Source organism: Cebus imitator, unplaced genomic scaffold, assembly GCF_001604975.1.
Source record: "Cebus imitator isolate Cc_AM_T3 unplaced genomic scaffold, Cebus_imitator-1.0 Scaffold199, whole genome shotgun sequence".
Taxonomy (NCBI): domain Eukaryota; kingdom Metazoa; phylum Chordata; class Mammalia; order Primates; family Cebidae; genus Cebus; species Cebus imitator.
In genome coordinates, this window is record NW_016107514.1 from 3,780,368 (window position 1) to 3,796,003 (window position 15,636).

Sequence of the window (15,636 nt, forward strand, 5' to 3'; positions counted from 1 at the left end):
CAATCTCGGGTCAGTCCGAGGTTCAAGCAATTCTCCTTTTTCAGCCTCCTGAGTAGTTGGGTTTACAGGCATGTACCACTACAGCTGGCTAATTATGTATTTTCAGTAGAGACCGGGTATCACCATGTTGGCCAGGCTGGTCCCGAACTCTTTACTTCAGGTGATTTGCCCTCCTCATCATCCCAAAGTGCTGAGATTACAAGTGTGAGCCATCGGCCTGGCCTTTTTTTTTTTTTTTTTTTTTTTCTTGACACGGAGTTTTGCTCTTGTTGCCCAGGCTGGAATGCCCAGGCTGAAATACAATGGTGTGATCTTGGCTCACTGCAATTTCTGTCTCCCAGATTCAAGCAACTTTCCTGCCTCAGACTCCCAAGTAGCTGGGATTACAGGCATGAACCACCACACCAGGCTAAATTTTGTATTTCTAGTAGAGACAGGGTGTCTCTATGTTGGTCAGGTTGGTCTTGAACTCCCGACCTCAGGTGGTCCACTTGCCTCAGTCTCCCAAAGTGCTGGGATTACAGATGTGAGCCACCGTGCCTGGCTCACCTGTTAGGAATTGGGCAGGCAGCACAGCAGGTGAGCAACAGGTGGGCAAGGGAGGTTTCATCTGTGTTCACAGCGACTCCTTATTGCTGGCATCACCGCCTGAGCTCCACCTCCTGTCAGATCGGTGGTGGTGGTAGAGTCTCATAGGAGCTCAAATCCTACTGTAAACAGCACATGTGAGGGAGCTGGGCTGCGTGCTCCTTATGAAGATCTAATGCCTGTTGTTCTGTCACTGCCTCCTGTCACCCCCAGAAGGGACCATCTAGTTCCAGGAAAACAAGCTCAGGGCTCCCACTGTTTCTACATTACGATGAGTTGTGTAAGTATTTCATTACATATTACAATGTAATAATAATAGAAGTATGCCGGGTACAGTGGCTCATGCCTGTCATCCCAGCACTTTGGGAGGCTGAGGCAGGAGAATTGCTTGAACCCAGGAACAGAGGTTGCAGTGAGCCAAGATCGCAGCATTTTGGGAGGCAGAAGTGGGCAGATCACCTGAAGTTAGCAGTTCAAGACCAGCCTGGCCCAGTGGTGAAACCCCATGTCTAATAAAAATACTAAAATTAGCTGGGTATGGTGGTAGTCACCTATAATCCGAGCTACTCGGAAGGGTGATGCAAAAGAATTGCTTGAACCCAGGAGGTGGAGGTTGCAGTGAGCTGAGATCATGTCCCTGCACTCCAGCCTGGGCAATAGAGCAAGACTCTGTCACCAAAAAAAAAAAAAAAAAAAAAAAAAAAGTTACAATGGCTTATACCTACAATCCCAGAACTTTGGGAGGCCAAGGTGGGAAGATCACCTGAGGCTAGGAGTTCCAGGTAAACCTAAGCAATATAGCAAGACCCCATCTCTACAAAACATTTTTTAAAAAATAAGCCAGGCACAGTGGCATATGCCTGTACAGCTAGTGCTCGACTTACAACCGCGATTGGGACCAGCAGACTGGTCGTAACATGATTTGGTCATAAGTTGAGTAGGCTATATGTACAGTTGAAATGATGCACGCGGAGATGATAGTGCTGCCGGAAGCTGGTCCGCACTGTCGTAAGCCCAGCTGGGCAACGTTTGTGCTGCCAGACGCAGAGCAGTTGTGGCTAGCGATTGTGGTCATAAAGTTGAATGGTCGTAAGTTGCATAGGTCGTAAGTCGATCAATACCTGTAGTCTCAGCTACTCAGGAGGCTGAGGCAAGAGGATTGCTGGAGCCCAGGAGGTGGAGGCTGCAGTGAGCCATGCTTGTGCCACTGCACTCCAGCTTGGGTGACAGAGTGAGAACCTGTCTCTCAGAAAAGGAGTTCAGAGTAGAGAAAGGTATGAATTGTAAGTTCAAGCATGCCACAACCCAAATTTCCTGCAGAAATGTTGATGCACGCCCCAAGAAATCTGCATTCATTTCCCAGCGCTGCCTGAACAAAGTACCCTAAACTTTGTGGCTTCAACCACAGAGATTTATTCTCACAGTTCTGGAGGCCAGGATTCTGAAATCAAGGGGTTTTTATTTGTTTGTTTGTTCTTCCTGTGAAGGCTGTGAGGGACGATCTGTCCCAGGTCTTGCTCCTGGATTCTCAGAGCCTCCAGAGTTCCTTGGCTTGTAGGTGGTCTTCTGTCTGTGCCTTGACATTGTCTTCCCTATGTAGGTGTCTTTGTCCATACATCCCCTTTTTATAAGGACACCAGGCACACAGGATTAGGATTCACTCTCATTACCTCAGCTTAGCTTGATCACATGTGAAGAGCCTATTTCGAAATAAGGTTCCATCTACAGACCCTGCGGCGTAGGGCTTCAGCATCTTTCGGGGAAACGCAGGACAAGACATAATGCTATAGATTTGCAAATATTTTTAGTTTGAGTTTCTGGGTTTTATTTTTTTCTTTTTCACATCAGATGGGTGATGTGATGATATCGTAACAAGTTTTGAGGAAGGCACATATCATACAATAGCATGAAAACCCAATTGTCATGCTTAGGTTTTGGTTTTTAAATTTTAATTTTTCTTGAGGCAGGGTCTTGTTCCATTACTCAGACTGGAAGGCAGTGGTGCAAACATGGCTCCCGGCAGCCTTGACCTCCTGGGCTCCAGTGATCTTCCCACCTCAGCCTCCCAAAGTGCTAGGATTACAGGAATGAGTCACCACCCCCAGCTTTCACTATTTTTTGTTTGTACCTTGCCCTTTTTACTCAAAAATACACCTTTGTGGCTGAGCATGCTGGCGCACGCCTGTAATCCTCAGCACTTTGGGAGGCCGAGGCAGGTGGATAACTTGAGGTCAGGAGTTCAAGACTAGTCTGGCCAACATGGTGTAACGCCTTCTCTACTAAAAATACAAAAATGAGCTGGGCATGGTGGTGCATGCCTGTAATTCCAGTGACTCGGGAAGCTGAGGCAGAATCACTTGAACCCTGGAGGCGGAGGTTGCAGAGACCAAGTTCATACTACTGCACTCCAGACTGGGTGGCAGAGCGAGACTGACTCAAAAAAAAAAAAGAAATATACATACATATACACACACATACACACACATCTTGGCATTCTTTATATATCAGCCTTCGCTGGTACAATTTAAATTCTGTGGTAGATTTCATTTAGATTAATACAATCTAAATATTATTCTATTCTACAACTAAAAAAAAATAGGCAATACATTTAAATGATTCAAAGTTCAAAAGCTATAAAAGAGTATAGAACTGAGTCTTTCATATGGCAGCCAGTGGCATATGTGTTTATTGAAATCTAAGTGAGGCCGCTTATGGTGGCTCATGCCTGTAATCCCAGCACTTTGGGAGGCTGAGTCAGGTGGCTCACCTGAGGTCAGGAGTTTGAGAGCAGCCTGACCAACAAGGTGAAACCCCATCTCCACTAAAAACACAAAAAGTAGCCAGATGTGGTGGTGAGCCCTTGTAATCCCATCTACTTGGGAAGCTGAGGCAGAAGAACTGCTTGAACCTGGGGGACAGAGGTTGCGATGAACCAAGATTATGCAACTTCACTCCAGCCTGGGCAACAGAGCAAGACTCCATCTCAAAGAAGAAGAAGAAAAAAAAATCTAAATGAATTAACATTAAAGAAAATAAAGTTTTGGTTCTTTGGCTGCGTGGGCCACGTTTCACTTGCTCCACAGCCGCAGGTGGCCCTGAAACATGGTTTTCTTTGCAAAAAGTTCTATTGGTTGGTGCTGGTGCAGCCTTAAAGCCTCTCTCCCACCCCTCCTGAAAGCCAACCACTGTTAATGTCGTTTTGGTGATTCCTTTCCGAGATGATCTGTGCACACAATCAGCACATGGAATTGACATATCCACTTAAAAAAAAAAATCAGTGTCTCCTGTGTAGTGCGAATGACCATGTAATAGTCCACGGAATGGATTGTATTCAGCTACTTTCATAATGAAGTGCTCTTGAGTTTTCCCAGGTTTCCTGTTACAATTATTCTGTGGTGAACACTATTCTCTCTGCAGAGTAAATTCTTAATAGTGAAATTCCTGTCCACAAGGTTTTTCTTATTTCTTTTCTCTTTCCTTCCTTTTTTCTTTCCTTTCCTTTCTCTCCCTCCCTCTATTCCCTCTTTTTCTCTTCCTACCCCTTTCCTTCCCTTTCCACCTTCCTACCTCTTTCTTTCCTTTCCCCCATGTCTTTCCCTCCTCTCTTCCCCCACTTTTCTCTTTGTTTTACAAGGTCTTATATGCAATGGCATGATCCTAAATTACTGCAGCCTTGAACCACTGGACCCAAGCAATCCTCTTGCCTCAGCCTCCCAAGTAGCTGGGACTAAGGCCTGTGCCACCATGCCCTTCTATTTTATTTCTTTTCTGGTTTTTTTTTTGTGTGTGTGTGTGGAGATGGGTCTTACTATGTTGTCCAGCTCATTTTCATCTTAGTAGGTGCTTTTCAAGGGTTCTTACCCAAGGGTACCTGGATAGAACTTAGTCACTTGAAGCACTTGTCATTGTGCTGAAGTTCTGTGTCTATCTCCTCCATCCTGGGGAGAAGATTTAAAACTTCTATCCCCTTTTCAAGCAGATGGGTGACTTCAAAAAGTATACAAATGTTGGGAGGCTGAGGCAGGAGGATCACACAAAGTCAGGAATTTCAGATCAGGCTGGCCAAGAAGGTGAAACCCTGTCTCTACTAAAAATATAAAACTTATCTGGGCTTGGTGGTGCACGCCTGTAGGCCTAGCTTCTCAGGAGGCTGAGGCAGGCGAATTGCTTGAATCTAGAAGGTGGAAGTTGCAGTGAGTCAAGATCGCTCCACTGCACTCCAGCCAGGGTACAAATAGCAGCTTTAGACTTGATCCTGCCAGGCATGACCACTGGGCATGTTCAGCAGTGGATCACCCAATTCTGCCTCAGTTTCCAGTGTCTTCTCAGAGGGCTGGAGTGGAGCATCTGAAGCCAGGGCTGGATGTCTTGCTGCATAAATACCCTCTCCACTTCCACCTGTGTCGTCAGCCTGGGTAGGGAGATGACCCATGTCAGGGGAGAGCCATCTTCCTCCTAAAGCCCCACCTGTCTGATGGCCGAGACTTCTGCCTCATTCCCAGAACTCCCAGGGGCCCTTGTATGTCTGTTATTTACTAAATGTGCAAGCACAGATTGCCTGTACCTCCCCTCAGACCTTCCTGCTGCTCCCTGTAGAGCTGTCTGAAGCCTGGAAATGTGTATTTGCCTTTGGAGAAATTCTAGTTCCGTCTGCCCCAGATTCATCCCAATTACAGTAACAGCTGGCGCTCTGTAACTCTCTGGGGACTGTTCCAGCAGACAGGAGGTCCCTTCTTCAAGTCCTCTTTGTAACCCCATACAATATGAGGAAACTGAGGCAGATGAGCTCATGAATACAAAGTACCAGAGCTTGGGTTCAACTTGTCTCAAAGTTTGTGGGATTTAAGATTGGTGTGGGAAGTGTTCTGTGTGGGGGTTGGGTCCTGGGTTGCCTGGAGAGCCCTTTTATGCCTGCTGACCTGACGCATTTGTGACTAGTGTTCTCTTTAACTGCAAAGTGTTGTGGTTTGGGAGAGAAATTCTGTGCTCACCTTGTTCACGTGCACCCTGAGGAAGCTCTGACACCACCACACAGCCACTGATACACACTGGAGAAAGCCAGCGCTAGGATGTGCCTGTCAGCAGGAAGAGCTGCGAGCATCTACATCCAGATGTAGACATATCTGTACACATACATTCATATACACATCCATACATATATATGTCTTTACACACGTCTATATACACATTCATACACACATTTACATAGATACATCCATGTACACACACATTGCTGTACACACATCTGTATATTTCTACATATTGGTATACATACGCATCTACACACATCCATGTACAGATACATCTCTACACAGATGTACACACATTCATACACATCTGCACACATGTCGGTGGGGATCAGGGAAAGACAGCATTAAGTAGTGGTCTGGTAATAGCGAGTATTGTTTTGACATCTTTTGGGTGAATTTACTAGCTAGTGGCTATCAGAAGGGTGTGTGGGGTGTGTCTGCAGGTTGGCAGGGCCATCAAAAGATGGTATTTGTAGTTGCTTATGGCTTTTCTAGAGGATCTCTGGCGTGGGGCCTTGGAGTGTAGTGAGCTGTCCCCATGGCCCACCTGCCAGTGTCTGCACCAGTGACCAACAAAGTTCTGGCTTCACTGGCCTTCTCAAGGACTTTGGATTTTACTGTAAGAAACACTAGTGTGCCATCATTTGATGTGTCTGGTCACCACGTGGAGATCAGTTACCAGTGGCAGGATGGGAGCCGGGAGAGCCAGGAGGATGTTGCAGTGAGACAGGCAAGATGACCAGGGCTGGAGCTGGTGTGCAGCAGAGGTGATAGATGGAGTTGATTCTAGTCACATTCCATAGTGACGGTCGAATGAGTTCCTGATGGATCCAATGAGGGGATTGTCAAGGAGAGAAGAGGAGTCCTTTGTATTTATGTCTGAGTTTGTAACACAGGTTTCTAATTGAGAAATCTGGAGTTTAAAAAATTGAGGAAGGGCTGGGCACAGTGGCTCATGCCTGTAATCCCAGCACTTTGGGAGGCCAAGGTGGGCGGATCACTTGGGCTCAGGAGTTTGAGACCATCCTGGCCAACATGGCAAAACTCCGTCTCTACTAAAAATAGAAAAATTAGCTGGGCACTGTGGTGTGTGCCTATCACCCCAGCTACTTGGGAGGTTGAGACAGGAGAATCACTTGAACCTAGGAGGAGAAGGTTGCGGCGAACCAGGATCCCGCCACTGCACTCCAGCCTGGGTGACAGAGTGAGAATCCATCTCAAGGAAAAACAAAAACTGGGGAAGGATCGGCATAGAAAGCCATTAGCAGGGCTGTCTTCTGCCCTCTCTCTAGTCCTAGCTTGTGTGGTCATGGCTGGGCCTGTTGGCCAAGCCTGTCATTCCAGGTGACACCAAGGCCTTTTCAGGATAGAGTGACCTGCAGTCACCCATGGTCGGCAAGGCTGAGCGGTTCCAGGCACAGCTGGAGATGAAACTGGTGATGGGGGCAGCCCCATCATCTTTACAGGAAACATCACATGGCAGGTGGGCAGCAAGCTGGCCTCTCCGCATCGCTGAGCCGTCTGCTGATTGACGAGGCCCACATGACAGGTAGGAGATGAAACCCCTTGCGCCCTGTCTCCTCCGTGGTCGGCCAGGGTGTGGGCCAAATGCCTCCTGATGGTCATCATCAACCCAGCCTCTCAACATCAACATCCCATCTAAGGGCAGACGCAGGCTTAATGTGAGCCCCCAGAATCTCCCTCAACTTCCAACTGTCCCCACAAACCTTAAAATAGCAGCTTTGGAGCTATTTTTATTCTCACCCACGATAAGAAACACGTAACATTTTGACATAAAATACACTGGGCATTTTAAACACATCTGTTCTATTTGATTTTGTTTCATTCTACTTTTTTTTTTTTTTTTTTTTTTTTTTTTTATTTTTTTTTTTTTTTTTTTTTTTTTTTTTTTTTTTTTGAGATAGAGTCTCATACTGTTGCTGGGACTGGATGCAATGATGCCATCTTGGCTCACTGCAGCCTCTGCCTCCTCGGTTCAAGTGATTCTCCTGTCTCAGCCTCCTGAGTAGCTGCGAATACAAGTGCCTGCCACCACACCTGATTTTTTTTTTTTTTTTAATGTATTTTTTAGGAGAGACCGGGTTTCACTATGTTGGCCAGGCCGGTCTCGAACTCCTGACCTCTGAAAATCTGCCTGCCTTGGCCTCCGAAAGTGCTGGGATTACAGGCATGAGCCGCTGTGCCTGGCCTCATTCTACTTTATTTTTGGGCCAAGCACAGTGTACCACGCCTATAATCCCAGCACTTTGGGAAGCCAAGGCAGGAGTATTGCTTGAGCCCAGGAGTTCAAGACCAGCCTGGGCAACATAGTAAGACCCCCATTTCTACCAAAAAAAAAAAATAATAAGCCAATGCGGTGGCACATGTCTGTAGTACCAGCTACTTGAGAGGCTGAGGTGGGAGGATCAGTTGAGCCTGGGAGGCCAAGGCTGCAGTGAGTCGTCATCAGGCTTGTCTGTGGCCTGTTGTGCAGGGCGCAGGTGTTGGCTCTTCAAGGAGCCTCCAACCACAATGCCCCTGGGGTATTCCTGAGTCCCCTCTTTGCCTGGGGGCGAGGGTGTTGGTCCCTGGGGACTGAAACTTTCACCTGCCTGCTCTCTGTCCTTGCAGCACTGTTGGAAAGGAAGGAGGAGGATGGACGGTGGGTGGCTGCCCTGGGTGCCGAGCTCTTTGTGCCAGGGCTGGTGGGGCTGCGTGCCTGTGGCCTGCTGCAGCAGTGGGGCCGGCTCTGGACCAACTCCCTGAGGATCCAGTACACCCTCCTGGGTAAGGCATCACACAGCTGACTGTGGGGCAGCTGGATGTGGCAGGGCCTGCCCTGTTTTCTGCGGCTGTGGCTCTGGCTCTGTGAGCTAAGATATGCTGCCGCCACAGGATTTTCCGTTAGTCATTCTGTGGGCTCTGAGTAGGACTTAGTACTTGCTCATTAAATAAAAGGTGTGTCTGTTGAGGGGACATTCATCCATCTCTTAAGACCTCCCCATGAGCAGGTTCTAATGGAGTGACAGGTGAAGCAGAGCACAGGGCCAGTGGGACATGGCTGAGGCCAGGCTGGGCTGGGCCCTCCTCCTCTTGGAGCCCTGGTGGAGGGCTTTCTGGCAGAGGAGGGCAGGGGCCTCTTAATCGATCCTCATAGCTCAGGCAAAGCAGCCAGAGCACCAGTGTAGCACCAGCCAGAGGCTACAGACTGAGTGTGGCTCAGATGGTAACTACAGGCTGGAGCTGGGCCACGAGCTCCACTGCACACAGATCCCAGCCTTCAGCCACAAGGTGGGTGCCCAGGCCAGGTGGGACATCCAGAGAGAGCACCAGAGTCAGGCAAGTGGTGATCCGAGTACCCTGAGCTCATCCCCAAAGAGATGAACTTGCTCCCAATAGCATAGCCATATAGGAATGGATCCAGGGCTGGCATTTCAGCCTCAGACTTATATCTATTCATCTAAGGTTGCATGAGGCCAGGAGGCAGAGGTTGCAATGAGCCAAAATGGTGTCACTGTACTCTAGTCTGGGCAACAGAGTAAGATCTTGTCTCTAAAATAGACAATAAAAAAAACGAAATAGCCAGGTGCAGTGGCTCATGCTTATAATCCCAGCACTATGGGAGGCTGAGGTGGGCGGATCACAAGGTCAGGAGTTCGAGACCAGCCTGGCCAACATGGTGAAACCCTGTCTCTACTAAGAATACGAAAATTAGCTAGGCATAGTGGCGGGTGCCTGTAATCCCAGCTTCTCTGGAGGCTGAGGCAGAAGAATCGCTTGAACTGGAGGCGAGCTATGGGAAGCACTGGGACAAAAGCAGCAACAAGAAGCATCTCCGTGTCAGCCAGACCTTCAAGAATGACTCAGGGCCCACCCTGAGCAATCACTTTATGGAGGTGAGCACGGCCACTGCAGCAGAGCCATGCCCCATGAGCCCAGTGTGGATGGTGGAAGGTAGGGAACCCCTTATGGCCCTCTGGCCCTGGCTGCCAGGATGCAGGCAGCTGAAACTCAGCCTTGGTGACTTTCCCTTTTGCATCTCCAGCCCCATGTACCCAGGGATGAGAAATGCTTGTCACAGTGCCAAAGACTGGAAGGAGGGCTTGGGAAACACAGATTTCCAACGAGAAAAATGGAGTTTTTCCTGAAGGGTGGGTTCTTTTGCTGAGTTAGGAATGATGGTGTGCTTGGCAACTGAACAGGTGGTGGTTCTTCTACAGCACGCATTTCACCTTGTAACTTTTTTTCCCTTTTCACATCCAGTCCAGCAAATGGTGGTGATTTTTTTTTTTTTTTTTTTTTTTTGAGATGGAGTTTCGCACTGTCACCAGGCTGGAGTGCAATGGCACGATCTTGGCTCACTGCAACCTCTGCCTCCTGTGTTCAAGCAATTCTCCTGCCTCAGCCTCCTGAGTAGCTGGGACTACAGGCATGCGCCACCATGCCCAGCTAATTTTTGTATTTTTAGTAGAGATGGGGTTTCACCATGTTGACCAGATGGTCTCTATCTCTTGACCTCGCGATCCACCCACCTTGACCTCCCAAAGTGCTGGGATTATAGGCGTGAGCCACCGCGCCCGGCCTCATTTTTGTATTTTTAGTAGAGACAGGGTTTCATCATGTTGGATAGTCTTGATCTCTTGACCTCATGGCACGCCGGCCTCAGCCTCCCAAAGTGCTGGGATTATAAGTGTGAGCCACCGTGCCTGGCCCAACCTATTTTTCATGGGCTTCTTATTCTTAGAAGGTCTCCAAGCAAATATCCCTTATGCCTGCTGCCTAGGTTTCTCCAGTCTTCTGCCTGCTTTCTTTTGAGTGGGACAGCCTTGTTTCTGTGAAGCTCACTGCCACAGGGTCTCTATCTGGTTCCACCATGAGCTCTCTGTGGCTGTGTGGTCGTTAAATGCTCACAGTGGCTGCCCCGGCTGCCCTCCTGGCAGGACTAGGAACTTGTGGCTTCTTCACCATCCGGGGCTAAGACCCTGCCCAGCACCAGGGTGGGCATCCCTGACTGGCTGTTGAATGTCACCTCTGCATCCTCTCTGCTGTGCCAGAGTCCCATGGCCACCCACAGGGCAATAAATTTGAAAGAGTACTCCAGAACTTGGCACACAGTGTTGGTCGCGGCTGTGATTGACTATAGTGAGAGGAGGCAGGAGTGTCAGTGCAGGGAAGGGGGCCAGGGCAGAGTTCAGGGGGAACCAGGGCCAGCACCAAGTGTCATCTCCCAGTCCCAGCACCTTCACATGGGATGCACTTAGCTGTTCCAGCACTCTGTCACCCAGGGTGTGGGGCTGCCACATTGGCAGGTGCTGCTTGGCACGGACCACACTGTCAGACTCCTAGGAGGCAAGCAGGGATTCAGCATAAATCACATCTGTACAAACAGTTCAGGTGCAGAGTGCCTCGTATCACTTCTAGGATGGGTGGGAACCCTCCCCCAATCCAAGTTCCCAGACAACCTATGAGCAGGCCTTGCAGAGGCGGTTCAGGTCTGCTGTGATGACTCGCTTGCAATCTCCAGTACCTGCTGCTCTATTCCTTTTCCCCCATTCTCCCACCATCTGAATCCCAGGAACAGGCCCCATCTCCTAGAGGCCTGGGCTGTGTCTCTGAGCTGCCCAGAGGCCTCATGGTGGGTGGTGGCTGCCCGTTGAAAGGCACCTGGCCATACTGAAAGGTGCCCTGGAGCTGGTGAGTGAGAGCAAGGATGGGGCATGGCTGGCAGTTGAGGATGACTGAGACAGCTCTCACTGTCCCCTCCCTCTCCAGGTGGTCCACCAGATGCTGTCCTGGGTTGAGGCCATGTTCTCATGGGCACTGAAGAGGCTCTGCAAACCCCTGCTGGACCTCCATGGCCTCGCAGCCAGGTAACGCAGGGTTGGGAGTGGCACATACAGCGTTCCTGCCACTTAATCAGGTGCGATGCGGAATGCTTTGACATGCACTGACTCCTCTGACCACCCTGCACAGAGGCTTCTTCACTCCCCAGTTCACAGGAGAGGAAGCTGGGGTTTCTTCCTCACTCCATAGAGACCTTGTGAGCATGGTCCTAGTGCAGGCAGGATTTTAGGAGCTGCTGTAGAGGAGCACAGTGGGCCAGGCTGACCTCTGCCTTCAAAAAGCTCAGTTTTACTAAGAAACAGACACGAAGCAAAAGAAATCATCTACAACAGGGTGTGCACAGCACCCTGTAGAGAGCCTGAGAGTCACCTCTTAAGGTCATTCTGCTCTGTCACATTTCCTTGCTTTTATTTTGTAATCATCTTTTTTCCTGAGATAGAATCTTGCTCTGTCACCCAGTCTGGAGCACAGTGGTATGATCTCAGCTCATTGCAACCTTTGCCTCCTGAGTTCAAGCGATTCTCCTGCCTCAGCATTCCGAGTTGCTGGGACTACTGGTGTGTGCACTAGCGCACCTGGCTACTTTTTTTTCCCCCCCCCCATTTCTAGTAGAGACAGGGTTTTGCCCCTCCAGGCTGGTCTCAAACTCCTGACCTTCAGTGATGCAACCTCCTTGGCCTTCCAAAGTGTTGGGATTACATGCAGGAGCCGCCGCACCCGGCCTGTTCTGTAATTTTTTAAACACACAAAAGCCCTTCTTTTTTGCAGGCTGTGTAGAAGGCAGCCACAGGCTGAGTGTGGCCCACTGCTCATCATTTACCCGCACTGAGCCATACATTAGGTGGCAAATGCTAGAGATGGAACATTGGTGAGATGGTGGGCTGGGGATTCTGTGGTGTGGCCATGGCCAGCTTTGATGAGAGGGTACATTTCGAGCAAGAGCCATGGGGTCAGCATGGGAACAGAGCTCCAGGTGGGGGCACCACTGTACAGAGACCTGGGACAGGGAGGTGCCTGGCCTGTTTATTTTTGAGATGGAGTCTCATTCTCTGTCACCCAGGCTGGAGTGCTGTGGTGTGATCTCAGCTCACTGCAACCTCTACCTCTCAAATTCAAGTGATTCTCCTGCCTCAGCCTCCCAAGTAGCTGGGATTACAGGCATTTGCCACCATACCCGCTTAATTTTTATGTTTAGTAGAGATGGGGTTTCACTAGATTAGCCAGGCTGGTCTCAGAATCCTGGGATCCAGAGCCTCCGTGCTGGGATTACAGGCATGAGCCACCATGCCTGGCCTGTTTGAATAGCCAAGTGGCAGGGCTGATGCAACTGTGAGGGACTGGGAGGTCCCAAGGCTAGGGGTGGGGAGGAGGACTCTGGCTTCTGCTCTGACCTAGGCAGGATGAGATCACCCTTTCACTGCAAAAGGCCCCTTTGGTCCCTGTGGTGAGAACACGGGAGTGGTGGATAGAATTGGAGGACCCGGTATCCTTTTCTCTCACAGGCATGAGGCTCACCAGGAACCGGGCTCCAGGCAGGGGGGCAACCCCCTTCTTCCATGCTGGCGGCCTTGCAGAGCATCTGGACTCCGGCTCTCCCTCCAACAAGGATTCCTCTACATTGGCTCTATGTGCCTCAGTTTCCCCAGCTGTAGAATAGGGACTAAATCCACATCATGGGGAAAAGGCTCCCTGTAATACAAGTTCCTGCTTCTGCCACCTTGAGGTCAGAATGTAGGCTGAGGAAGGAAAGAGCTCTCAGGACTGGGCTTTGGCATGGTTGAAGAATCACCTGCCTGGTTATTTGCCTACCTGGTGAGTGGGATTTGGAGGTGTGCCAAAAAATGGGTTCAACTGGCAGGGGGGGCATTGAGGATCTTCCTGCCCCCAGCTGCAGGGCCTCTGGGTTCCCTAGAAGGTAAGTGAGGCCACTGGCCCATCAATAACAGAGTGAGCAATGATCCTTGTCCCACTCCACCCCCATGTGAGCCGAGATCTCCCTGATCATTCAGATATCACAGGCTTGACCCTACTCTACATATTGAGAAAGTTCCAGTCCTCCCCTCAACTGCAGAAATTTTCTAGACCTGTTGGTTGGGCACAGTGGCTCATGCCTGTAATCCCAGCACTTTGGGCAGATCACTTGAGATCAGGAGTTCGAGACCAGCCTGGCCAACATGGTGAAACGCTGACTCTACTAAAAATACAAAAATTAGCTGGCATGGCAGTGAGTACATGTAGTTCCAGCTACTGCCAAGGCTGAGACAAGAGACTCGCTTAAACCCAGGAGGCAGAGGTCACAGGATCAACATAGCACCACTCTACTTGAGCCTGGGAAACAGAATGAGATTGTCTCAAAAAAAAAAAAAAAAAAAAAAACAAAAAAAAAAAAAAAAAAAAAAAAAAAAAAAAAAAAAAAATTTCCTACACCTTCCAGCTCCTGTCCACGGCGTCCCCACATAGAGGCCTCATGCTGCCCAAGACCCAGAGGGCAGATCAGGCATGACATTTGCATCCTCACAATAGGGCAGCTTGTTTCTGTCCTGGCCTCACTCCCTACCTCTGCTGTCATGCCGGCCTCTGTCCTCCACCTCAGTATGAATTTCCTAAAACAAGGAGAGCCCCTCCCCGAGGAAGCAGCCAAAGGAAGCAAGGCTGGGCCACGCATAGTAACTTGTCCTGTGTGTTCCCTCTAGGGAGCTACTCAGTGGTGGTGATGCTGGCACTGCTACCTGGGGGGGGCGGGTGAGCCCTGGACGGGGCCTGGGTGACCAGCTACTGGGTGGAGAAGCTGCTGCAGCTGCTCCGAGAACTGTCCAGGGCCAACGTTCTGGCCGAGTTCTACTGGCTCATGCTGCCTGCTGCAGGGTCTCTGGGAATGTGACTCCTGCCCTGGGCTGTGCCAGCCTCCTCCCTGGGATCCCCCTGTGCTGTGGGCACAGCAGCAGGGCCATGCAGAGGCAGGTACTGCCAGGGCACAGGGAAGCCTGCAGAGGCTTATGGCATCACAGTGCCAGGTCCAGAGCTTACCGGACTTCCCAAGGTCCTATGGGACTAGGGCTGAGGCTGCACATTCTGCTTTTGTCCAGACTATAAGGCCTGGACCAGCAGAGGGTATAATGTGTGGTTTAGGGCTTCAGGCCAGCTCCCTCCCTGTGGGCTCTGCTGGAGCAGCAGGCAGACCTCCCATTACAGCTGGAAGGTCACAAATTGAGGTCAGACTCACTGGTCAGGGGCAACCTGCAGCCAAGGGCTGTGCCGGGATGACCGGCTCTAGGCTCCTGGGGAGCTTGCATGTGGCTCAAGTGAGACTGCTAACCTCTGCGGACTTGATTTCTCCTCTGTGAAATGCAGGTAACAACGTGGCTTGCTCACATGGGTAAGTGGCATGTACAGTTCTTAATGCACGAGGGATCCCCTCATGGTCGGGGGGAAGCCATGGTACCCAGGCTTGGTGAGGAGTGGTTTATCTGTGTGGGACTCACATGGAGTCCTACAGCTTCCTAGCAACATGGGTGTAGTCATGTCTAACCCGCACGCTGATGCTGTAGAAAACAGCCTGGTCTTCAAGTTGTGTGTAATCATGGGCTTCTCCGTGCCCCTCAGTTCTGACAGCTGACCATGAGGCTAGTGCCTCCCTCGGGATGCTGGCCCTGGCCAACAGGTGCCTGGCTGTGCACCATAGACGGTGCTTCCCTGCCAGCAGCATGAGCATCCCCAAGGCACAGCTCAGGGGCCACACTGGCTGGACTGGTCAGGCCTGTTCCTTCACAGGCCATCTCTTCCCTACCTGGAAGAGGGCAGGTCCGCAGGACACCACTGTCATGTTTAAGTGGATGGCTAATGGTTCCCTCAAACAGTCAATGTTTCCCCCACCTAGTAGCTTCCTTGAGATTAGATGGATGACTTTTTTTTTTTTTTTTTTTTGACTAAGTCTCACCCTGTGTCATGGTTGGCGTGTAGTGGTGCGATCTAGGCTCCCTGCACCCTTGACGTCCTAGGTTCAAGTGATCCTCCTGCCTCAGCCCTGCAAAGCGCTGGGATGGCTTAACGCCACTGGGCCCAGCTGATCTGTGAATTTTAAGTGCACGATTCAGTGGCTTCTAGTTTACTCAGAGATGTGCATGCCTCACCACAATCGATTTTAAAACGTTTTTATCATCCTAAATTGAAACCC

At 50.1% G+C, this 15,636-nt stretch overlaps 1 pseudogene; it reads right to left on the minus strand.

The window, feature by feature from the left end:
• Window positions 1–2,430: 2,430 nt before the first annotated feature.
• Window positions 2,431–2,528, minus strand: LOC119473991 (annotated as a pseudogene).
• Between the last annotated feature and the right edge of the window lie 13,108 nt (window positions 2,529–15,636).